This window comes from Gopherus evgoodei, chromosome 3 (genome assembly GCF_007399415.2).
Source record: "Gopherus evgoodei ecotype Sinaloan lineage chromosome 3, rGopEvg1_v1.p, whole genome shotgun sequence".
Classification (NCBI taxonomy): Eukaryota; Metazoa; Chordata; order Testudines; family Testudinidae; genus Gopherus; species Gopherus evgoodei.
In genome coordinates this window covers 167,638,914-167,661,994 of record NC_044324.1, presented here as the reverse complement: position 1 = coordinate 167,661,994, position 23,081 = coordinate 167,638,914, and the positions used below count along the sequence as shown (strand labels likewise).

The 23,081-nt window shown below is 42.8% G+C and overlaps 1 protein-coding gene and 1 long non-coding RNA gene across 2 annotated transcripts in view; both read left to right on the top strand.

Moving 5' to 3' along the window:
• Positions 1-23,081, top strand: part of ALK (ALK receptor tyrosine kinase) — a 638,118-nt gene that overhangs the window by 222,623 nt on the left and 392,414 nt on the right. The gene's annotated exons all lie outside the window — the stretch shown is intronic.
• LOC115648951 lies at positions 813-22,961 on the top strand. Its single transcript, XR_003999693.1, has 3 exons — positions 813-925; positions 19,802-19,812; positions 22,951-22,961. It is a non-coding gene; the product is annotated as an uncharacterized LOC115648951 (long non-coding RNA).

The window sequence follows — 23,081 nt, the reverse complement described above, 5'->3', positions numbered from 1 at the left end:
CTTTTATGTGGCTTCTTCCTGAGTCTTTTCAGTCCATCGGCCGGTGATAAGAATGATGGCTGAGATCTCAAGGTTGCACCTATACAGGCAAAATGCAGCACTTAACCAAGGTAGCATTGTACACACCAGACAAAGCAATGATTCCCTCGCACTTAAGAAGGGCAATTACAAAAACCATACTTTTTCTGTCCCGAAGCGAGTGCACATAACTCATGGGAGCCCCAGAAATGGTGAGTAAGCACAGAGTCCATGGGGACTGATTGTTTCATGACTGTACTGTCCTCTGGGTTTCTGTGCCTTGGGGAGAGCCAACGGCTGCAGGGGGCACCTACACTGAGCACTGTCCCAACATTCTCCACAGGAGTTCATCCTGGAAGATATCTCACTGCTGAGGGTGACCAGGGAAGCCAGGGAGGACCTTCTCCTACAATGTGGCTTCCGCCCTGGTCCATACGCAGCTTGCCTGTGTGCAGCAATAGTTCCCCCCTCCTTGCCCAAAGAACCTGTACCTAAAAACTTCCTTCCCTAAAAGAAAGCTGCTTACCAGGAACAACCTCTGTTGTTTGTCCTTCTCCAAGCACTGGACACTGCGACTGGCTGCCTTCATCCTGGCTCAAGAATAGCTCCTGGCTGAATGCATCTAGGGATTCCGGGGTGTCTTCCCCCTGCCTCAGCACCATTGCTCGTGCTTTCCTCCTCCCCCTCTCCCTGCCCCTTGCTGTGCTGGGCTCGGAACTGTCCATGGCAGTTGTTGCAGGGGAGGTGGGATCACCCTCAAGTATCACGTCCAGCTGTTTGTAGAATTTGCAGGTTGCGGGGGCAGCACCAGAACAGCTGTTTGCCTCGTGGGCTTTGCGGTAGGCATTCCACAGGTCCTTTACTTTAACCCGACACTGCACCGCATCCCAGTCATGGCCCTTGATATGTGCCCAAAAGTATTGTAATTCCTACAGCTGGAGCGCAGCTGGGACTGCACAGCTTCCTCCTCCCAAACACTGATGAGGTCCAGCACCTCACCATTGCTCCATACTGGGGATTGCCTGGCATGTGGAGGCATGGCCACCTGGAAAGATTCGCTGATAGTATTCCACACCTGGCTGAGCAAACAGGAAGGGGATTTTCAAAATTCCCAGGGAATTTAAAGGGCGGGTCTGACACTTGGTCACCTGAGGACAGGGCAGCAGAGTTCAAAAGTGATGACCAGAGTGGCTAGAACAGGCATTGTGGGACACTTCCGGAAGCCAAACAGAGAACATTAGGTGTCCACACTGGCGCCGTGGCGCTCCAGCAAGAGCGCAACAAACGTTATTCATCTCGGGGAGGTGGAGTACCAGGAGTGCTCCAGCCGCGGAGTCAGAGAGCTCTATGTGCCTTGTCAGTGTGGATGGGGAGTGTGGTAGAGTGCTCTTGGTGGCTTTATTGCTCTATAACACGCAAGTGTAGCCAAGGCCTAAGCAACAGTGTTTGTTGGTGCTCAGAATCATGTGTTGTGCTTTGGACTTTTTGAGCTGTATGCTAAGTACAGGCAGGTTGTATTCATAGCCAAACTTTGTAAAATGACTAGCTTTCACCTGAAAATTACTGGGGTGTGAAACCAGAGTATCACAAGAATTGATTAATTTGATACAGGCTGAAAGTTCATTAATTTTGCCAGTGAACATAACTATTCACTAGGTTGAAAAAGACACCCTGAGTTTACCTAATTTTTGTTTTTGACTCAGTTGATAAAGGTATACAGGAACTGTTACACTAAATCAGACTAATGGTCTATCTATACCTGTAGAGAGACAAAGTGGGTAAGGTAATATCTTTTATTGGACCAACTTCTGTTGGCAAAAGCTTTCAAGCTACACATAGCTCTTTTTCAGGTCTAGGAAAGGCAGTCAGTTTCATAGTGAAATACAACATGATGCAACAAATTTAACATAAGCAGTTAACAAATATTCTAAGGGACCATTCAAGGTGAAGTGTTCCATTAATACACCTACAGGTATAGGACATAAAAGAGGTAGGGACTAGTGGATTACAGATTGTTGTAATAAATCATAAATCCAGTGTTAATAAAACCATGATTTTTTGGGTCTAGCAAAATTTTGAGTTTAAGCTCCCAGGCTTCTGTTTTGAAAGTGTTGTGAAGGTTTCCTTTGAGGATGAGGACTGAGAGGTCAGACATGGAGTGATCGTTCTGTGAAAAGTATTCACCTCACAGAGATATGGTATCTTCACATTTTTCTGTGTGACCAGTATCTCACTGATATTGGCCAGTACCAGATTTTTTTTTTTAAAGAAAGGGGAGAGTGCATGAAACTGTACCCCAAGGGTAAATTACTGCCAACATCTAATAGTTTGAAATTTGTTTATATTCTCAAGCATGCTAAGCTCTTGGCCTCAATGATATCCTGTGGCAATGGATTCCACAAGTTAATTGTATGTTGTGTAAACGGTTTCCTTTTATCAGTTTTCAAATTGCTACCTTTCAGTTTAATTGATTATGGATTATTTCTAATGTGAACAGTGTTTGCTTTTTTTCAGGCCAAGTTTTTAAAGGTATGTAGGTGCCTTTGAAAATCCCACTAGCTATCTATCTGTATTTAGGTGCCTAAATACCATTAAATGTCTGGTTCCTAGTCTATAGCAGAAGTCTGTGCTATAACTTGATCTTGAACTTGTTTTTTAAACCTACCAGACTGCAGTATAAAATATTTAGCAGAATGTTCTCTTACAACTGTAACCCTTCTGCCCCTCTGAGTTGGCAGCAACAAGGGCCGGGTTCAGTATCCAGGGGTTCCGTTTCAGTAACACAATGCATAACCAGCTCGAGCCCCCACCCAATGACCTGGGACACTCACATACCACACCCCCCTGGGCGCCTCTAGGAGGCAATACTTCCCCTCTCGCAAGCACGGAGTCTGAGTGTAGCAAAATCTTTTTAATAAAGGAAGGAATCAATGCGGCATCCCATTGGAGAAACACCACAAACAGGGCTATAACACAAACCATAAACAAAAACCCACCTCCAAGTATGTTTGGCACTGTCCTTTTTCCCCTTAGGGTTTTAAGTCCAATCACCCCAAAGTCCAACAACCCAAAAGTCTCTGGTCAATGCCACGCCAGAGTTTGAGAGTTTATCTGTAGAGGTCCCTCCCCCCAGCCTGGGTAGAAAGGGGCACCTTACGTGGTCCGGGGCCAACTGCCCTGCCTCTCCGTGGGTTCTGCTTCCACCTTCTCCACGAACTGCTCCGCTTTACCAGCCGCTCCACGTTGCTCCTCCAGCCATCCTCAGAAACTGCTCCGCTCCACGAGCTGCTCCAGTTCTCTCTGCAAACTGCTCGGCTCCACTCGCTCTGTGGGCCGCTCCACCCATCCCACAGCTACTCCGCTCTGCCAGCCGCTCTGCTGCCACCAGCTGTCCCATGAGCCGCTCCAGCCGTCCCCACAACTGCTCCACTCCGCCAGCTGCTCTGTTCCACAGTATAGCTTCAGGCTCCCCCACTAGTTAGCACAGTACTCAGTGCTCTCAGCTCAGTAATCTCAGCTCTTTAGTGATTTCAACTCTTAGTGATCTCAGCTCTTAGTGGGGGAGCCCCAGTGCTAGTGCACCATTAGCCCAAAGTGAGTTGAGTTCAGCTCAGTAACCTGTATTTAGATTCTTGAGGGAATAAAAAAAATCAACTCTGACATTCCACAGTGGAGAGAGGAGGGGGTGGAACTGGTGCTTCTGGCTCCACAAGGAGACTGCACCACCAGGCACAGATACCTGTCCCCAGCCTCTCTCAATTCACTGGGTTTTGAAACCCATGTCCCTTGTCTAGCAAGTACCACCCAACTGAGGGTGAGTCATTTGTCACCAAGCAGTCCCACAGCTCGGCAGTCTGGGATAGGGTAGGCGTGCCTGTGCAAATACACTCTCTGAAATTCTTTCCACCAGATGTCAGGGTAGAGCTTATCCTGACTCTGCTTACACAACATTCAAACTAAAGCTTTTCTCTAAATTGAATGGATCATTACACAATTGCAGTATGCATTGTGCTTCTCTTCTGAGGACAGATTAACTGATGTGATGTAACTCAATGTTACTCAAATACACGTATAGGCATTTTGTAGCATAAACTATGGATCTGTTTATGAAAGTGTTATATATGGGGTGGTTAGAGTCACTTTTCAGTGTAAATAATGTACGACTCCTCTTTGATCCCTTTTATCTCTGTTCCCTGCAAGTAGGGCAATAAAAATCTTTAGCTGTGGTGTTCTCCAGAAACCTTTGAGCTTGTCTACACATAAAGCACTGCAGCGTGTCTGGTGAAGATGCTCTCTGCCAATGGGAGAGATCAATGGTGAACAGACAGCAAGTGTGAAAAATCTGGATGGGAGTGGGGGGGTAATAAGAAAAAGACCCAAAAATCAGGACTGTCCCTATAAAATCGGGACATCTGGTCACCCTACAACATAAGCTATAGTGTAGACATAGCTTCAGATTTCTTGTTCAGAAAGTCTAATAGTGTTAGTAGTGATATGTATGTCATTATAAAAGGTGTCAACCTTTGAGTGATGTGTGCCATTATGAAAGCTGTTGTACTTCTTTATAGTTATAACTAGTACATAAAACATCCTTGTAATTTAATTAATAAAACTGGGATGCAAATGAAAGGCTTCTTCCAGTTAAAGAATTTATCCCACACCTCACAGAGATTATTACAAGAGAAATGGGTAGCTTCTCACTATTCCAGACTGGAGCTAGAATGGGGGCAAGAGGATGAGGAAGCTGTATCTGAAGGGACACTGTCAAACAGTTTTAAATACAAAAGGTAAAACATGCTCTTGAATGTGCAATGGTGGAGAATCTCCTGGTAACAGAGCTAACTTTGTTCTGCAGAGTAAGGGGGCAGCGGGAGAGAGAGAGAGAGAGAGAGGCAGGACTGCGTGGTGAGATGTTTCCCTGCATACCTGCTGTGCAGCTTTGCTGTGTGCTTCAGAAAATGGGGAAGGGACATGCAAAGCAAAGAGTGAAGCAGAGTCCGGGGATCTGCTACTATCTGGTTTCTCTTAATAGGATGGAGTGAAATCCTGGCCCCACTGACTTCAGAGAGAGTTTTGCCATTGTCTTCAATGAGGCCAGAATTTCATCGGGTGTTTGCTTGGAGCCATGGAGACGCTCTGTGAGATGGGGCTTATCGAAAGGAAAGGTTTACAAGAAATAAGTAACTGAGTTACTAGGGAAGGAGGGAAATCACTTCTGATAATTTTGTTTTCTAGTAAATGTTGTAGACTGTTAAAGTAAAACTATTTCTGTTTCCAATACAGATGCACTAGTTTGCAATATATAATGTTGATATAAAGCCAAAGTCATTGCTGATAAACTTTTATTTTGGAAAGAAATCATGCCAGTATATAGCGGCCCGATGCCCGGAAAGCTCAATTTTTCCAATGCAGAGGTTGCTTTGTCTTTATTTTAACATACAAACAGAACTGTGCACAAAAATTAGGTTTTATAGGATAAATGATGGGGCTCAGTTCCTCCTGAGGTATGTGCATCAAGGGGGTGGAGCCTCGGAGAGCCAAGGGAGAAATAACTGGGATGGGGCTGTGGAGTCAAGCTGCAAGGGAGCTGAGAAGAGGTTTCTAGTGACAGGAGCAAGTGCAGAGGCACTAGTTTTTCACATGGCATCCCATAGATACCTGTGGATTTGCCAGGTTTAGGGGAATTACTTGGCTACTAAGCAGGACCGGCTCTACAGTTTTCGCAGCCCCAAGCAGCGCACCAAATTGCCGCTGCAGATGGCAGGGGCAGTCCGTGTGCCCTTAGGGCAGCAGGCGTGTTTCTGTGGTTGTGGCAATTCTGCGGCAGCTTCTATATTTAGCTGAAGCCACCGCGGACAGCTAAATCTAGAAGCTGCTGCTGAATTGCCGCCACCGTGGAAACGCATGTGCCGTCCTAAGGGCACATGGTGTGCTGCTTGGGGGCAAAACAACAGGGACTGCCGCCCCTTGAATATTGCTGCCCCCAAGCACCAGCTTGGAATGCTGGTGCCTGGAGCTGGCCCTGCTACCACGGGCAAGCCCTTCCCCCAGTAGGATGAAATGAGAGGGAGTTAGTACAGCAGGAGTGATGTAGTTCATGTGTAGGTGAGAGCATATTTTATATATGAGAGAGAAAGAGAGTATGTGTATGTATCTAAAATATTTTAATTCAATGAACATTTTTAGATAATTGAAACATGACTCTGCAAGGCTTGGGAACCCAAGTACAGTACCATTTTACTAGGGCAAAAAGAACTAAAAGATGAAACACATTATAAATGGGAAAGTGAAATTGATTAGTCTACAATCACTGACTCTGGGGAAAGAAGTGCAAAGATTAAGTGGCATAAATGATGAAAAGTGATCCAGATTTAAGTTTTTCTTCTTTAAATTAATAAAAGTGTTGGGGAAAAAATCTGTGGCTGTGCAGCTATTAACGTGTAGCTTTCATTTTGTCAGTTTCTATGTTTTTTTGTGTGGTTTTTTTAAGTTTGATTCCTCCCTATTTTTTTTATTCTTTCCTTACTGGATACAGCAAGATAGAGATTCTAAATGACTTTATATAAAATCAATATAGAATGGCAGCAACTTCTAATAAATTCTTCAGTGGAGTCACAAAAACAGCACGGTCAACGAGTTTGATTTATTTTTGGTGCAAGTGAAATATATTGAAGTAGCACAATCTGCATGTAGCTGGTTTGATTCTTTAAACAGAATCTTTTTATTTATTTTCCTTATGAAAAAGTCTTCTAGTGTTTAACAAAGAATGATCATCTTTCTTCTGTATGGGATTGTATGCAATTCTACAGCAGAGATATCATTCTCTACTAAATCCCACAGGGCTAGGTTGGCACCTTGCAATTTACCTTGGGCAAAGAGTACAGCAGCAGTTGCACTATCCCAGGAGCAGAGCAGGGTATCTCTCTCTCTGGTTTTGACCAGAAATCATATCCTTGATCTGAGAAACCTTCCCAATGAAATTTTCATCAAAACCTATACATTTCTGCAAAACATTTTGATTTTGACAAACTGGCATTTTTCAAGGGAAAAGAGTTTTGTCAAAAAAGTTTCAACCAGCTCTAGCGCTAACCCAGAAAACCAACACTCTGGGATCACATCCCTGGACTGTGATGAGCTGGACACACAGGGAAGTAACCAACCAAGATTCTCCAAACCAATCACTGCAGCAAAGCAAGAAGGCTGCCCATGTCTCCATAGAGCCAGCCCTCATCTATCAGCAGCACTTCATCCTTAGATTATATACTTTCATGGTCTGCCATCTGTTTTAGAGATGATCAGATTTTGCATCTTAACTGCAAAGTGAAAGTTTTCAGGCTTGTCCACCCATACTGTGGAGGCTGGAGGGATGTTCTCTCCTCCAGTGAACTGTGTCCTTATTTATTTGTTTCTCATGATTTCCTCCCCGCCCCCCACAGAACAATAAAGTCTGAAACTTCAGTGCTTACAAAATATGCATAATAAAGGCTAAGTTTTCTTTAATACATGCAAAATACAATTTTATGTTTATAATACCAACATTCTTTGACTCTGTTTGCTGTAAGAAAGGGTATTTCCCAAACAAACAAAAAACTGATTTAGAAGAAAGATACTACACTACTTTAAAATAGACTCCACCATATTGTACAGTTCTCTTAATTTAGCATCCTGTTTCTGATCCAGTTATTGTACCCAGGCAGCAATATAGCAGAGGAAGGGCTGGTCAGAAATGTCTAAATTCTAATCCCAGCTCTGCTTGGTGTGCCACAGACTGAACTTTGGCAATTCATTTTAACTTCTCTGTGCCTCAGTTTCCTCATTATTAAAAGGAAATAATACTCTATATACACTGTGAGGCTAAATTAAAGGCTTGTTAAGAACATTGAGGTTTTCTGATGGAAAGTGCTATATGTGTACATATAGCAGTAGAGTCTGTGCACCATTTATTTGGCCCCTTGTACATATACATAACGATACAGTCTGTAATTATATAATCCCATACCTTTTTCACCACCATTTTTATCCTCATCAGGTTAGATAATTGCTGTCCTCTGCACCTTAAAAACATCTTGAAATTGCAGCTAGTGCAGAATTTGGTGGAGTACTCATAACATGCCATTTCAGCCAGAGAGCATATTACACTTCTGCTCTGGTTGCCAGTTGATTTCCATGTGAACTTGATGGGATCATTGTTGACCTATAAAATCTTAAGTGGTTCAGTTTCTGGCTGTTGGAGAGATGGTCTCTTTCCCCCATTTGGCACTGCAGCAGCTGTGATAAAGAGAGTACTGTGCTAACACCCCTGGGTTTGAAAGGAAGGAGTATTTTTGGCAGGGTGTTCTACGTACCATATTCTTCATTCTAACATTCCCTTTCTTTCTTGGTTTGTCAGAGCTCAGATTCACTGACCACCTAGGCATAGCATAGAATAGCATGCTGCACTAGTTTCCTGTTCTCCAGAGGCAAGGAATTTGATGGGGGTTAATCTAGACTGGATGTTGAAGGGGAGTTCTTGTTCTACAGCTGGGCAGAGTATATTCTTGACATATTGTCAATGTTTCATTTTGCTACCTTGCTGGGAAGGGTCTGTGAGTGAGATCATTCTAACTGTCTTGATATATTTGATTTAGTGTATAAAATTTTAGAAACAATTGTAAGAGTTTAAGGATTGATAGGCACAATAAATCTAAATAAATCCCTTTATGTATAGTAGCAGAAGGGCAGTTTATGTAGTGACTAAACGCAATGAATGGGTGAACCCACTCAGATAAAGGAATAGACCTTGCCTGTGCTTTATTCATCAACCTTCCCATTGGCTTCTGTGGGTGTTTTGCTGAATAAGGAGTCCAGGATCAGATCCAATATACAAGCTGACTTTTTTGACAGTAGTATAAGGACAAGTCAGTCTCAAACTTTGTGGCAATAGCTGTTCATTAGCATCAGGAAGGAATTCTTTCCCCATGATCAATATTCTATTGCTAGGTTATATGTGGTGTCCATGTTTTGCCTTCCTGTGAAACATCTTGTATTATTGGTTACTGCCTAAGGTGAGACACCAAAAGTGCTGGACCTATGATCAGATCATGTATTGTAATTTCACATTTCTGTGTTGATTGATTTCGCCTTCCTGCCTCCTCCCCGCAACTTTTAACATATCTTTATTCTTTCTGATTCCAGACAGCACCAAAAGTGGAAGTGCTGAAATGCTTAGAACATTTCTGAGTGTTTGACCCAGTATTGTAGATCAGAGGGTTTATATAAGTACCACACCTTTTGAGTGCTTGTCTGAAATGCACTTCCAGATTTTTGCAAGGGCATCCATCATGTTTTTTTAAGAGATTAGTAATGCAGCACTCTATTGGATATTGCCTGTCATACCCAGGGTTTTACTTACAAACTGCTCCTGTAAATAGGAGTTGGTATTCAGTGTACTCTAGTAAACAATGTTGCACTGGCAGGGAGTAAATATGTCTTTTCTCTCCCAAACAGTGTTGGTGTGGTTGAAAATCATTGTCCTCTGAGTTCTGCTTAGTGGCCTATATGAAATGAATTACTTCATAGATTTTAAGGCCAGAAGGAACCATTAGATCATCTAGTCTGACCATCTGTATAACACAGGCCACTGAAGTTCATCCAACTACCTTCTGCATTGAGCCCAATAACTTGTCTGACTAAAGCATATCTTCCAAAAAGCCATCCGTTTTTGGTCTCTTTCCAATTGTTAGTGGAGGATGGTGTCCAGAACAGCAACGCCATTGCCATAATGGCTGTTGTTTGCCATCCTTGTAGGCAGGCCCGGCTGTAGGTTTTTTGCCGCCCCAAGCACTAGTAACTTGCTCCCAGGGTGAGTCATTCAGCAGGAATTTGGATGTGCACAGAACACAGACAGGATTGGTTCCCATATGGTTACAGAACTGCATATGTCCTCTTTTTTGAATGTTAAAATATGGTATCCCTATGGTTCACAGTGCCACCCCCTTGTAGCAGTGAGCTCTCCTTTCACAGCAAGCTGCAGCATGAGGTCTCACTACCTCATTCCCTCCCCCTCCCTTTCCTGTTGATAGCTTCAAAGGGAATGCTGGGAAATGTAGTTCTTTCATTGCTCCTTGGCTGGCTCTATAGGCAGGGAGCTAACCAAGGAACTACAGCTCCCAGGGCCCCCTGTTGGTTCTCAGCTCCCATGCTGGATTCCTGCCACCCCTGCAAAAGTGCCGTCCCAAGCACCTGCTTGCTTTGCTGGTGCCTAAAGCCAGCCCTGCTTGTAGGCAGCAACAGAAGTGAGGTCAAGGATTTGAATAGGCAGGGAGAATGACTTCCACTTCTGTCCTCAGAAGTTGGCCAAGATCAGTGTTGAGACCACATTGGTGGGACGGCATGGAGGGAGATTGCAATGGTGCTGTCCACTAGATATATTCAGTGGGCAGAGAACTCTGTTACCTGGACTTGTCCACCCAGAATCTTTTACCAGTACTAATTTTATTTTTTAATGGGGAAATGGAGTATTTTCTGTTGCTTGAAAAGCCCTCCCTATGAAGAGAACAATGCCTGAGATCCAAAATTGCTCCAGCATGTTAAACAGAGTCAGGACTAAAATGTGTGGCAATTACATTACTTACAAATGCTTTGCACATAAATTTGTTATATTTCATCCAGGGCTCAAAGCATGATATGGCAGGTATAAAATGCTCATAAAGCCCACCCATTATATCAGTTATTCTGAAAAAAACATTAGTTACACAAATGAAGAAACAGCCATTATTAACATACAGTCAATTGAGCGAAACACCAAATGGAATACTTCTACTCCTTAAAAAAACCTCTTAGCCAGTCACAGGCAACTTTCCCCAAATTATCTTTCCATTAGGCACCTGGCCATTGAACAAAATAGCATTTCTTGGATTTGCCACCACATAACCAGCCTTTGAGACTATTCTGTCCTGCTTTTACAGAAACAAAATTCAGGAGCCAAAATCAAAGTGTAACAGTTCAGCACATCACCAAATTATAGCAATGTCAATGCTTCCTGTTTCAAGAATCAGACAGAAATTAGCCCCATTCCTGTGTCTCTAAATTGGAGATTTGCAGCACTTCCTATCGGAGAGACTGGTCTGCTCTCCTGGTATAATTTTGAAAGGACATCCGGAAAACTAATTTTTACCCACAGACCTCTTGATACGAACTGGCAGAGGGCATAAGAGATGTTTAAGCATTCTGGGAATACCCTGGGTCTGGTATTTATAGTCTATTTCACCAAAGGGTGTCATGTGAGGTTTTTAATAAAAGCCTGTGTCACCAGTCATCAATATCATTGTGAAATGTATGTATGTATAGATACTGGGTAAGGAGTTGTGTATATATACTGAGAATTATGTTCTGAAGATATGCAGCTGTGAGGGTTGGTCACCAGGAGAGGTGAATAGCAGATTTTTCTCTAGGCTGTTTACAAGTACTTCGAGTACTGCCTGGTTCATAATTGGCAACAATTAGCATTCTAATTCAAATGGTAATGTAGAGCTGGAGGGAACTTCAGAAGGAAACTAATAGGAAGAGGTAAACAGTGACGGAGAGGCGATCTCTATGGTAAGATATATATATAATCAGAACAAACATTTGATGTATTTGAGGGGCAAAGTGGACATGTTGGCATCCATTACCTAAGCTTGTTGAAAACACTGGAGAGAACTTTGGGTTATGTAAACTTCTTTAGACAGAAGGATAACTTATTATTAGTTAAGTTTAGTCTCTAGAAAGTGTTTTGATTTTGTTTTATATGTAACCTTTTTGTTTCCAATATTCTTACTCACGATCTCTTGAATCTTGTTCCTTGATATTAAACTTATTCTTATTTTCCCTATAAATATCTAAGTTCTGTTTGTTCAGCAAAGCTGCCTTCTGAGGTATAACTAGTAAGTTGGTGTGTACTGTTCCTTTGGGAACAGCAGGCCTGGTAATTCTGAGTGTTTGGTAGATAAGGGGCTGGACACTACAGGAAATGTTCAGAAGACTCACTTACTTGAGAGAGGAGATGAGGCCTACTGTGACCTGAATGCAGGGGAGGAGCGCTGCCTTGCCAGATGCTGGTGTAGTCAGGGAGCTGATGCATGGCAGGCGATAGTGAAGTTGGTGCCTCACAACCCTGGGTACCGTGGGAAGCATCACACTCATGCCTGCTGTAGACTTGCTCTTCTACTGTCACTGTTTATTTCTGGTAGTACCTGTGATGCACTAGGAGCTTTCAAAGAGAAGAAGAAGTCCCAATCCCCAAGTCCTGAAGAGTTCACAGTGTAAACACAGATGGAAGGTACTAGGTGGAAGGGAAGCAACAAATACACAGCTGTGATAATGTACCTATATAAGTAGGACATATCAAATGTGCCCTAGTTACATCTCAAGGATGACACTGTCATTAAGTTTCTTATAGACATCACAATAGAGGTGGGTCTTCAGGAGGGACTTGAACATGGAAAGGGTGATGAGGGCCTTGCATAGAAGCTCAGAAAGCTCTTTCTCTGCATAGAGGAGCATTAAGTCCCTCAAAGACCATTCATCATCTCCAGATGATTGAGCATAGCAGAACTCTGCTCCACCACATCCTTGGAACACCCTCACCTCACCACTAGTGCACGCTTTCCCTCCACCTATACCAGAGGGGCTGCTGGACTAGGAACTGTCCCTGCCACCATCTCTAGCCTTACACTAGCAGAAAGCTCCCCTACATAGGCGGAATTCTTTAGCCATTTCTGGCCCATTTCCATTGACTTGACATTATGTAAGTATCACAAGGTAGGCTTGGAGGATTGATGAAACTAGCCCTTAGTGTTTTAGTTAGTTAGGGATGTGTAGAATCTTGAATTTGCATTCAGTTTGTGGGGAAAGAAAGATATTTGTAAACCTATTTGAATTAGGTTAATACTGGTCTGCCCCAAACTGTACCCCTGTTGACTAACCACCTCACCCCCACTGTTTATAAAGTCCTGTACAGTGATTAGCACTACAATGTTAATATTTACCACAGTTCCAAACAATGATTTGTGTTACCACACTATTTCTTAAAATAAATGCAGTATCTCAGAAACCAGAGTGTAGTTACTGTTGTAGCAGTAAGTCCGTCATGACATGTTTCTGAAGGCACTGACTGGCCTGCCAGCATTCCAGTATGTCAGTCACACAGCATTTGGCAAGTGGCCTCCATTTTCAATTTCTGCAGGAGGTTGAGTGAGTTTAATTAAAAATAGATTTTGTAATTATGCTACAATAAATTTTATGATGGCTTGCTTACTATTTCCTATGATACAGCATGGCCAGAGGGCAGCAGGAGAATGTTAGCAGAGAGCCTTATTCCCTGCAAGGGGAGGAAGGTTTGCTATAGATTAACTAGAGCACCTGAAGCCAATTAGAGCACCCGCAATCAGTCATGTGATAAAAAACCCCTGCTCCAATCAGACAGTGGGGGAGTTGGAGTAGGAAGGTTTGGTTGGAGCAGAGAGCATTTTGAAGGAGTTGGAACAGAGAACAGTTTTGAAGAGAGACCGAAAGGAAAGTTTGGAGGAGTGCTGTGGAGAGCTGAGAAATCCAAAAAAACCCTTGGTAAGGGGCAACTGGTTTATGTAGAAGGAGGGCAAGAAACCCCTTCACAAGCTGAAGGGCAGGAGAGGGAAGTAGCCCAGGGGAAGGAACTGCTAGTTCAAGTGGTTCACCACAAACCTCAGGGCCCCTGGGTTGGGACCTGGAGAAGAGGGTGGGCCCAGGTCCCTCCCTCTCCACTCCCCTCCTCAAGAACACTAGTGGGGTAATGAAAATACTGATTCAGAGGCAAGCAATGGCGCCCTGAACCTTCCCCAAAGAAGAGAAAGCGTGAGACCCAGCATAAAAGTGCTGGCAATTTGCCACACTCCTTACCTAAGATATTTATAGAGTGCTAGCTGGAGTTCTTTCTAGTGACTAGTGTTATTGTATTGATCATGTGTATTGTTTGGTCAGACACCAAAAACTAGATTCTTCACCTCCTTGGTTTAGAATTGAAGGCTTTAAAAATAAGTTTTGTAATACATATACAGTATGTAGAATAACTGAGGGTCAAATTATATTCTCAATTACATTAAATTTACACAGGTGTATCTCCATTAAATTGAATGGAGTTACTCTGGATTTACACCTGTTTAGCTGTAAGAGCAGAATTTGTCCTTCAATGTTTATACAACACCTTTTCAACCAGAAAGATCCCAAAGCAATTTTAAAATCTCTGTTTTACATAGTGTACATTATATCAAGCATTAATAAAACATCTACATCACAAAATATTAGTATTAAAAAATTCTTGTCATCTACTTACTTGTCTAGAGGTTTCACACTCCATATTTAACAGATGTCTGGTTTAAGACAGGTGCTGTTCCTATATTTAGTACAGTAATATTCTCTTTTCCTCTTCCTCTGGCTGCAGCCAGAACCCTAGTATGCATTAGACAGTTCAGTATTTCATCTGGTGAAGTGAAATGAACACTCTCTGGGAGCTTTCAGAGTTTTAATTAAACATGTAGATTGCTGCGGAGCAGTATATATTAAAACTTTTATTAAAAACATGGATAAGATATGATGTTAATCAGCAAGAGAGATCTTGGCCTTGCTTTCCTTAATGGATGATATTAGTCATTAGATCATTAGAACCAGTTCAGAGCCCTCTCTCATGCTATCATTTTGTTAACGCCACTCTCTTATGAGTCACCTTCCCTTTTAGGCAGTAATAAATTTTGTCCCCCCTTCCTCCTCCCCACAGACACACACTTATCTGATTTGTTGTATAACTTTCAAGGAAAAGCCATGTTACCTGGCTGAGGAGATTGAGAAAGACACTACTGAAATGAAACAGCTAGTCACTGAATTAGCTTTGTTGGTTCATATTCTGTTTTGATTGATATTCTTTCAAATGCTTCTGGAGCACAAAAGATGTGCTGGGCTCTGGGAATGAACACTTAATCTTGTATCCCCTCCTTCTCCTCCCTTCCCCTCACTCGTGGTTCACATTAACTACTTAAGTGAAGTCTGATTTATATGATTGGCCAATGCTTCCATTTGATACCTCCATTGTTTCCCAAGTAGGATTCCTAAAAGAAAACAAAGCCCTTAAAGAATGTACCCCTCTTATTCTTCTCCCTCACCTCAGAAAAAGGATGTACACTTGAGAATGGAATGACAAACTGATCAGAGAAGCATTCTGTCTTCCTAGCAGTAAAAGCATTTGCAAGACAAGAGATAGGTAATGGGATTTGGGATCTTTCAGCTCAAAGTCACTGGTTCAAATCCAGTCAGTCATTAGAGGATGAAAGCCATTACCATTGGTAGGATGTTTGATAGCCAATGTGGAATGAGTTGGAGGGCTCAGTTTAGTTTCCAATGGGTATTTGTCCACATCCTAAATAGGTATTAATTTGCTGCCATATTGGCAGTCTGAGCAGAGAGGCCTAGGGTTGGGTGGACCATGTACTTTGAGCTACCTCTAGCACAAACTCTATTTGTAATGTCTGGCAAAACAGTGGATGGGAAGGCTTTGTTGAGCATTGTTGCTCCCTGTGCCATGTGTGCATGTTCTGAGGAATAGAAGTGAATTTCAGTCTTCAGGGCTAGCAATCAGGCATCTTTTATGTATGCTACATTCACTCCAGAATGCCTCATAGAGGCTAAACATAGGTGACCACCCTTCAAGATTTTCAGTCCTTTTCAGAAAATTTTAAAAACAATTGGGAGAGTTGGCTCCTGCCGCCCTCACCCCCACCATCCCCAGCTACTATCAGTCAATGAAATTAAATCAATGATCGCTTATGCCATATTATTAACTAGGGATGGAGTGAAGATGGGTTTTAAAAGAAAATGTATAGTCTTAGTCCATATGGATAGTAGGGGTGTCTGTGCAGAGAACAAAAAGGAAAGCCACACCTAATAAATAGAAGTCCTCACATATAGGCTGAGTGATCTGTCTTGCACATGGGCTGTATAGTCAGGGTGATGCTGCAAAATGTACCCTCGAACTGCTAGCTGCTCACTTGCTTATTTCTAACTAACTCTAACTTAGTTAAGTGGGGCAAAATTTCTCCTGCTTTTGCTGCCTCCTGCTGTTCATGCCCAACTCCTCTTTAGAGTGAGTTACAGTTTTTATTTTTATTCTTGGTCAGCAGAAAACAGTGTTGGCTTTGTTTGTTTGTTGGCTCAGAAGTGCTTCCTTCTAAGGGCGCGTCTATACTACCCGTCGGATCAGCAGGTAGTGTTCAGTGTATCGGGTATCGATTTGTCGCATCTCATCTAGACACAATAAATCGATCCCCAAATTGATGCCTGTACTCCACCTCCGCAGGAGGAGTAAGCGGAGTCGACGGAGGAGCCGCGGCAGTCGACTTGCTGCTGTGAGGACAGGTATGTCGAACTAAGATACTTCGACTTCAGCTATGTGAATAGCATAGCTGAAGTTGCATATCTTAGTTCAAAACTCTCCCCCCCCCACCAGGTCTTAGTGTTAATGCATCCTCCAGTCATGGTACGGATATGCAGTAAAGTCCAAACATAACAGCTCAAACAGTGAATTAAGAATACTGAGTTCTCTAAGCCGTACTCTATCCAAACAATTGAGGAGTAATCTATATGTTCACACAAAACATTCTTCAAATAATTTCCAACACTGAATATACTTGTAAAATCTTCCATCTGTTTACAGATAATTTGTGACTAAATTAATGAAATAAATTGTTATGCATTATTCATTCAGTTCCAGTGATGTGCACTTTAGAAATGCATGAAACATAGAGGCTGCAGAGCAGGTTGCTGGCAGAGCCAGAAATATTTATTCATATTTGTATTACAGTAGTATCCAGGAGGCACAGTCAGGGTCTGGGGACCCATAGTACTGAGCACTGTACAAGCACATTGAAACACAGCCTATCACATAGAGATATTATTGGAAGGCCCTGATCCATAGCCTCTTGACTTCAATATTGGACCCCAGGAGGGGATTGTTTGAACTAACTTTGAAATGAATGAGTTATTAGCTGGCTTTCATAGGGGGGCAAACAGAGGCAGGATGCCATAGAGTGACTTGAGAAAATGAGGGCGGTGCATGTGAATGAGACTCCTACTGACTTCAGTGGACTTTGGGTCAGGCCTTGTACCTAATATTAAACATTGGACCATGTTTCTTCTATAACAAATATTTTAAATGATCCTCCTTGTGTCCTATAGTGATGATTGATGTTTTAAAAAAAATCAAGCACGAGGCCAAAGACCACATAAATTTATCCTGTTCCAACATTCTGCAGATCTGAGAATGGGGAGAAATTCCATGGAGACTTTTATTGTCCCTGTTTGTGTGCTATCATGAAAAATGCTTTAGAACTGAGTCTCAAGGATGGCTCACTGGAATCTCGTTTTGTTTAGTACTCCTCCATCTCTTCACCTTTCCCCCTCATACCTCTGTTCTGTTAAGTGCTCCTTTATATTCCTGTTCTTACAGCCCTTGTGCATTAGTGTTTCATGATTTTGAGGTGTTGCTGAAGGAGATTTCAATTCCCAACTTGTCTGACTCTAATAAACTGTTTATTGTGTAGTCTTTTGTCAAACACAATGTCTGTACATTTTGCTCTTGAAGGCTGAGTTCACACGTAGGTCTAACCCTGTGTTGGGATTGATTGTTTCAATATAATGAAGTTTCTCTCTGGAAATGTAATTGCTAGCTTTATCTTTAGTTTACCTTCCTGACATGTTTTGTTTTTTTAAATTGCTGTAGGGTTCTACAATAATATATATACCATTTTAGCACACAACGGTGTGACTACAGGACATGAGACCATTTCTGTAGAAGGAAACAAACTGTACATAAAATTAGAGATATTTGTAGGAACCATTATTCCCAAATTACTTTCTCTTATTTTTGCTTCCACTGTCCCCCAACATTTGTTTTTAGGGAAAATATTGAAAATGCCTGCAAAAATGTGTGAAATAAAATTGCACGTGAACAATTTTTGTTTCAAAACAGTGCTATTTTAGCACGTGAAGAGAATAGTGTTGATTTCACAATGAAATATGGGGAAAATGCCCAGATACTGAACATTTCTGGTTTTGTTGTGAGCATTAGATCTTTCCACCTCTGCTGTCATCTTCTGTAGTAAAGATGTCTCCTCTTTCTTGTCCTTCAATATGTAAGATGTTTTTAGATATCTGGGGACAGAGCCTCAGCTACTGTAATCAGTGCAACTCCATCAATGAAACATCACAGATTTACACCAGGTGAACATCTGGCCCTCAAATTCCGAAAGTCACATAAACTGTGGAGGGTTTCTTCCTCTTGATCTTAGAGTGAAGGACCAAGTGACCTGGAATATCTATTTACATAAGAATGGCCATACTGGGTCTGACCAATGGTCCATCTAGCTCAGTATCCTGTCTTCTCACAGTGGTCCGTACCGGATAATCATCAAGTGATCCATCCCGTGTCTCCCATTCCCAGCTTCTGACAAACAGAGGCTAGGGGCATTTCAGAAGTGTAAATTGCAATCTTTGCCTAAGGAGTTTTCTCAGTTGCATCAAGTTGCCAGTGTTTTTAGTCCTTCAGGCCAGGAGATCCTTTTTTCACAGGAATCAGAGGGTGCCGTCCTCTTGGTTCCCTATGTTGGGTGACCATATTTCCAAAAAGGGAAAATGGGACACAATGTGGGGCTAGCCCATGTGCCCACCCTGCCCTGTGGGGCTGGCCTGAGCCCCCCATCCCTTCCCGCAAGGCTGAGGCTGGCATCACTGCTCCCCCACACATGTTCTCATGCACCCTAATTTTTTGACAAAGTGGGCATTTGTCCCATTTGCTCTTGCCAACTGATCAAATTGGCAAGACCAAATGGGACAAATGACCACTTTTGCCAAAAAATGTTGGGATGGCTGGGACAGGGCTTAAAAAAGGGACTGTCCTGGCCAAAATGAGAGACACGGTCACCCTGTCCCTAAGCCCACGTCCAGACTAATCCGCGGCATTGGCGGGTTAAAATCGATTGCTCGGGGATCGATATATCACGTCTAGTCTGGACGCGATGTATCGATCCCCGAGCGCGCTTACATCGATTCCGGAACTCCATCAACCCGAACGGAGTTCTGGAATTGACACGGAGAGCCGCGGACATCGATGCCGCGCCGTCCAGACGGGTGAGTACCTCGATTTTAGAAATTCGACTTCAGCTACGTTATTCCCGTAGCTGAAGTTGCGTATCTAAAATCGATTTTAATACCTAGTCTGGACGTGGCCTAAGGAACAGATAACTAGAATGTCTTTTTGCTTCCCTTCTATTTTCCAAAGTCCATTGCCTTTGCTTAAGAGCCAGGAACTCTTCCATGGGGTGCAGAATCTGTAGCCTGATGTGCTCACTAAACTGTTTCGTCCCCCACTTGTTAGCTTGCGTGTTTTGTTTGACTTATATGTAAATATACTTTCATGTGCTCTCAACTTACAATGCTTGACCCAGACAAGTAAATCCACATTCTTTTGTCTAAGATGAGATTCCTTTATCTACTGCCTCTGTAACCTATTTTAAGATATTTCCAGCATACATACATAATTCTTCACACACCAACTGTATATACGTCATGCAATAATATTAATGACCAGTGTGTCACTGGTTTTTATATCATACCTCAGAAGATGCTGTTTGGCTAAATACTCTGACAACAGTATGTATGCTCTGCCCTTTGCTATTAGCATCACAGAAGGTCAGAACGCAGCAACGGAAAGGTAGGATATAGGAGAAATTAGCAACAGAAGGGAGAATGGATGTATGAAGGAATTTTGAGGCAGTTGGATGTAATGAGGAAATAGCAGAAAGGAAGCCAGGTCAGATGGAGGGTGGGAAAATCTCATGATGGAGATAGAGGAATTGTAAAATGGTAGATGAGCAGAGTGGGAGAGTGTAGATGCAGCAAGAGAAGCAGATGTGCAGTAATCTCTAGAATAGAGGGTGAGATCAATGTAGGAATGGCATCCACTATAAGAACTCCCCTAGGTACCTAACAAAGCCAGGTCTGCGAGGTTCATCTATTATCCCCTCTTACCTCTGGTAGGAGTACACGTGCCTTTGTGACTGATGATACTGATGAACATGAAGTAAATAAGTTGGTTCTTTACTTATTTATTTAACACATAAATGTAATTAATCTCATTTATTTAGTAAACAGAATTTAGGAGGATAATGAGATTTTTACTGGCGGCAGTATGGTGCCCTAGAGGCATACTGCTGTTTACCTGTTAATAATCTCAGTTTTGCTTCATAAAGATTCATTTCAGGTTACTTATTTGTTTAAGCTTCTTTAAACAATTAGGCTAAACAAAGCACAAACGGGGATTTGTTGGATGGGAAGCTCAGCAATAGGCAAACTTCAGTGTTCTGTGATTAGGTTCAGATTATATTTAACATTTAGTGATGTTCATTCTCCTTTCTTCTGCTCAGGTACTTACATTGCACTCCATCACCATAGTGTCTAAGCTCCTTCCGAAGCTAAATTACACAAAGTGGCTAGCATCTGTTGTGTGGTTAATTCTCTAATCTTCTCCATAGGGGAAAAGGCACATGTGTGTACAGCTAATGTAATACATGTTGTTATTTGTGGAGGCACAGTGCAAGAGGTGGGCTTTGCCTTTGGAGTGTAGAGTGCTGAGGTATGTCGTCATTCTTAGTTTCTGAGTATTTGAATTCCAATCATGGACCAGTCTCCAAGAAGGCTCTGCCTCTTAGACAGACAAACTTTCCATGTACAGTAGATTATTCCATCATGCCAGAAGCAAGAAGTTGTTAAGATCCTGGAATGGGAGCCAGTTTTATTCCTCCCTCTCCAGTAAATCCTCTATTTTAATTGGAGACAAAATTCTTTTTCATTTCACATCCTAAACTATTGTGTAGTGTTACTGAGCACTATTAAACAGCTGGTGCTTTCCACTTCAGAGATGGTTGCCTTTTAGTGCTAGGTGAAGTGAATCCCTATTTATCACTCGCTTGCAACACAGACATGTTGAGGAATTAATGTTTTATAAAGCACTCTTTAAGATTCTTGGATGTAGGGTGCTATAGAAATGCAAAATGTTAATTCTTATGTTGTATATTACCCAGTTTTCTCAGGTTTATACTGTCATTGGTCCACTTGCGTGTTCCCTCTTGGTCACTTATGAGTAGGGCCCTACCAAATTCACAATTCATTTTGATAAATTTCACAATCATAGGATTTTTAAAATCTTAAATTTCACGGTTTCAGATATTTAAATCTGAAATTTCATGGTGTTGTAACTATGGGGGGAGGTCACAAGGCTGCTGCAGTGGGGATGTGATATTGCTGCCCTTCTTCTGTGCTGCTGCTGGCAGCTGCACGACCTTCAGAACTAGGCTCCCAGCCAGCAGCTGCGGAGCTTCCTGCAGCTAGGGGATGTTCCCAGAGGTGAGTCTGACCCATTCCCAGGATCAGCCCATGCAAGAGAAGAGGAAGTCCTCCCCCCTCCACTGCCCAGCCAGGACTAGCAGCTGGAGCCCAGCGCATAGTAGGAACCCCTGACTGGGGCACCTCTAGCTCTGGGCCCAGCACCTGGAGATTAAATGGACCTTGGGCTGGCTGTGTATGTATGTGGGGGAGGATTGACCATGGTGCCCTGGGTGGTTGCCCATGTCACCCACCCATAAGGCTGGCCCACCCCACCCCCATACCATGCCACCCTCTCTTCTGTGCTGCTGCTGGCACTGCCTTCAGAGCTGGATGCCCAGCCAGCAGCCACTGCTTTCCACTCTCTGGCTGGCCAGCTCTAAAGGCTGCTCAGAAGTATGGGTGGCAATCCTGCAACCCCCCTTCAATAGCTAGATTTCACAGGGGAGACAAGATTTCATGGTCCATGACCCATTTTTCAAGGCTCTGAATTTGATTGGGCCCTATTCATGAGGCTGCTGCGAGTGGATCCAACTGCTGAATCCCCAGATGTTTTAAGCCTCCAGAGTCTGAACAGAGCCCATGCCCTGTTTCTATTTTGGGACTTCTAAGCACACTCTTGGGGTGAAGATTCTCTGTTTAGCACCTCCTCCTGAGAGCTGCAACTACACGGCCCATGGCTCAGCCAGCCCTGAGAAGCCGTGGAGTCCCCTCAGACTTCCTCACCCCTCATAGCTTAAACACACACTATCCTACACCTCCAGCTACATGGCTATTCTGGGCCTACACTTTACTTCTTCAAGGGGCACATGAATAGTGTAACATAATACAAAAAGAGATCTTACACAGGATTCTAAACTCATTGCTCTTTACTGAATCATATGATACTCTCTCACGCACACCCTACATGCATATCCCTGCTTGTAGCATGCTTTGGACTGGGCCAGGATCATCTGGGGACTGGGGCTGTTCACGGTTCTGCTGCTGCAGTGTGTGACTTGTGTTCTGAAACATGGAGTCTTCTGTCCCTCACCATCTCTGACCTTGACTAATCTTGCCTTTCCCCCTCTGTTGGCCAAAACCTCCTGTGCATCATTGTCTTCTCCCTGTAAGTCTTTCTTAAAGGCTAGCATCATCACATTGATGTTTTACTTTTGTTTTGCCGCTGCTAACTTTCCACTCTTCAATTCCCTCCCCCCCACTGAGGGAAGTTGGAAAGAAGTGTTTTCTACTAGGATGCAGTTACTTTCTTATTCTCCCCAGGTAAGACATACTCAGGGGCTGATAGTCCTTAATAATGGGCTATTGTCCCTGATCTGGGAGTGATGTACTTTAAAGTCTTGTCAGTGTTGGTAAACACATGGAAAGCCCATTTCTGTGTGTATATGATACAACAATTTCATAATAGCTTCACAATGTCAACCAGAATTCCTGAACTGTACAGATTCTCCAAATCATCACACATCTTGCCTAAATAATTGCTGTTCAAAATCATAGACTTGACTTTAGTTTAGTCTCCATAAGGTTTTGTTTGTGTTTGCCACAGTTTGGGTATTCTGTTCATGACCATATCTCTGTGTTTTTTTCCCCTTTTTCTTATTATCCCCAATTAGAGCTTTGTCTGGTGCATGTGTGTTTGT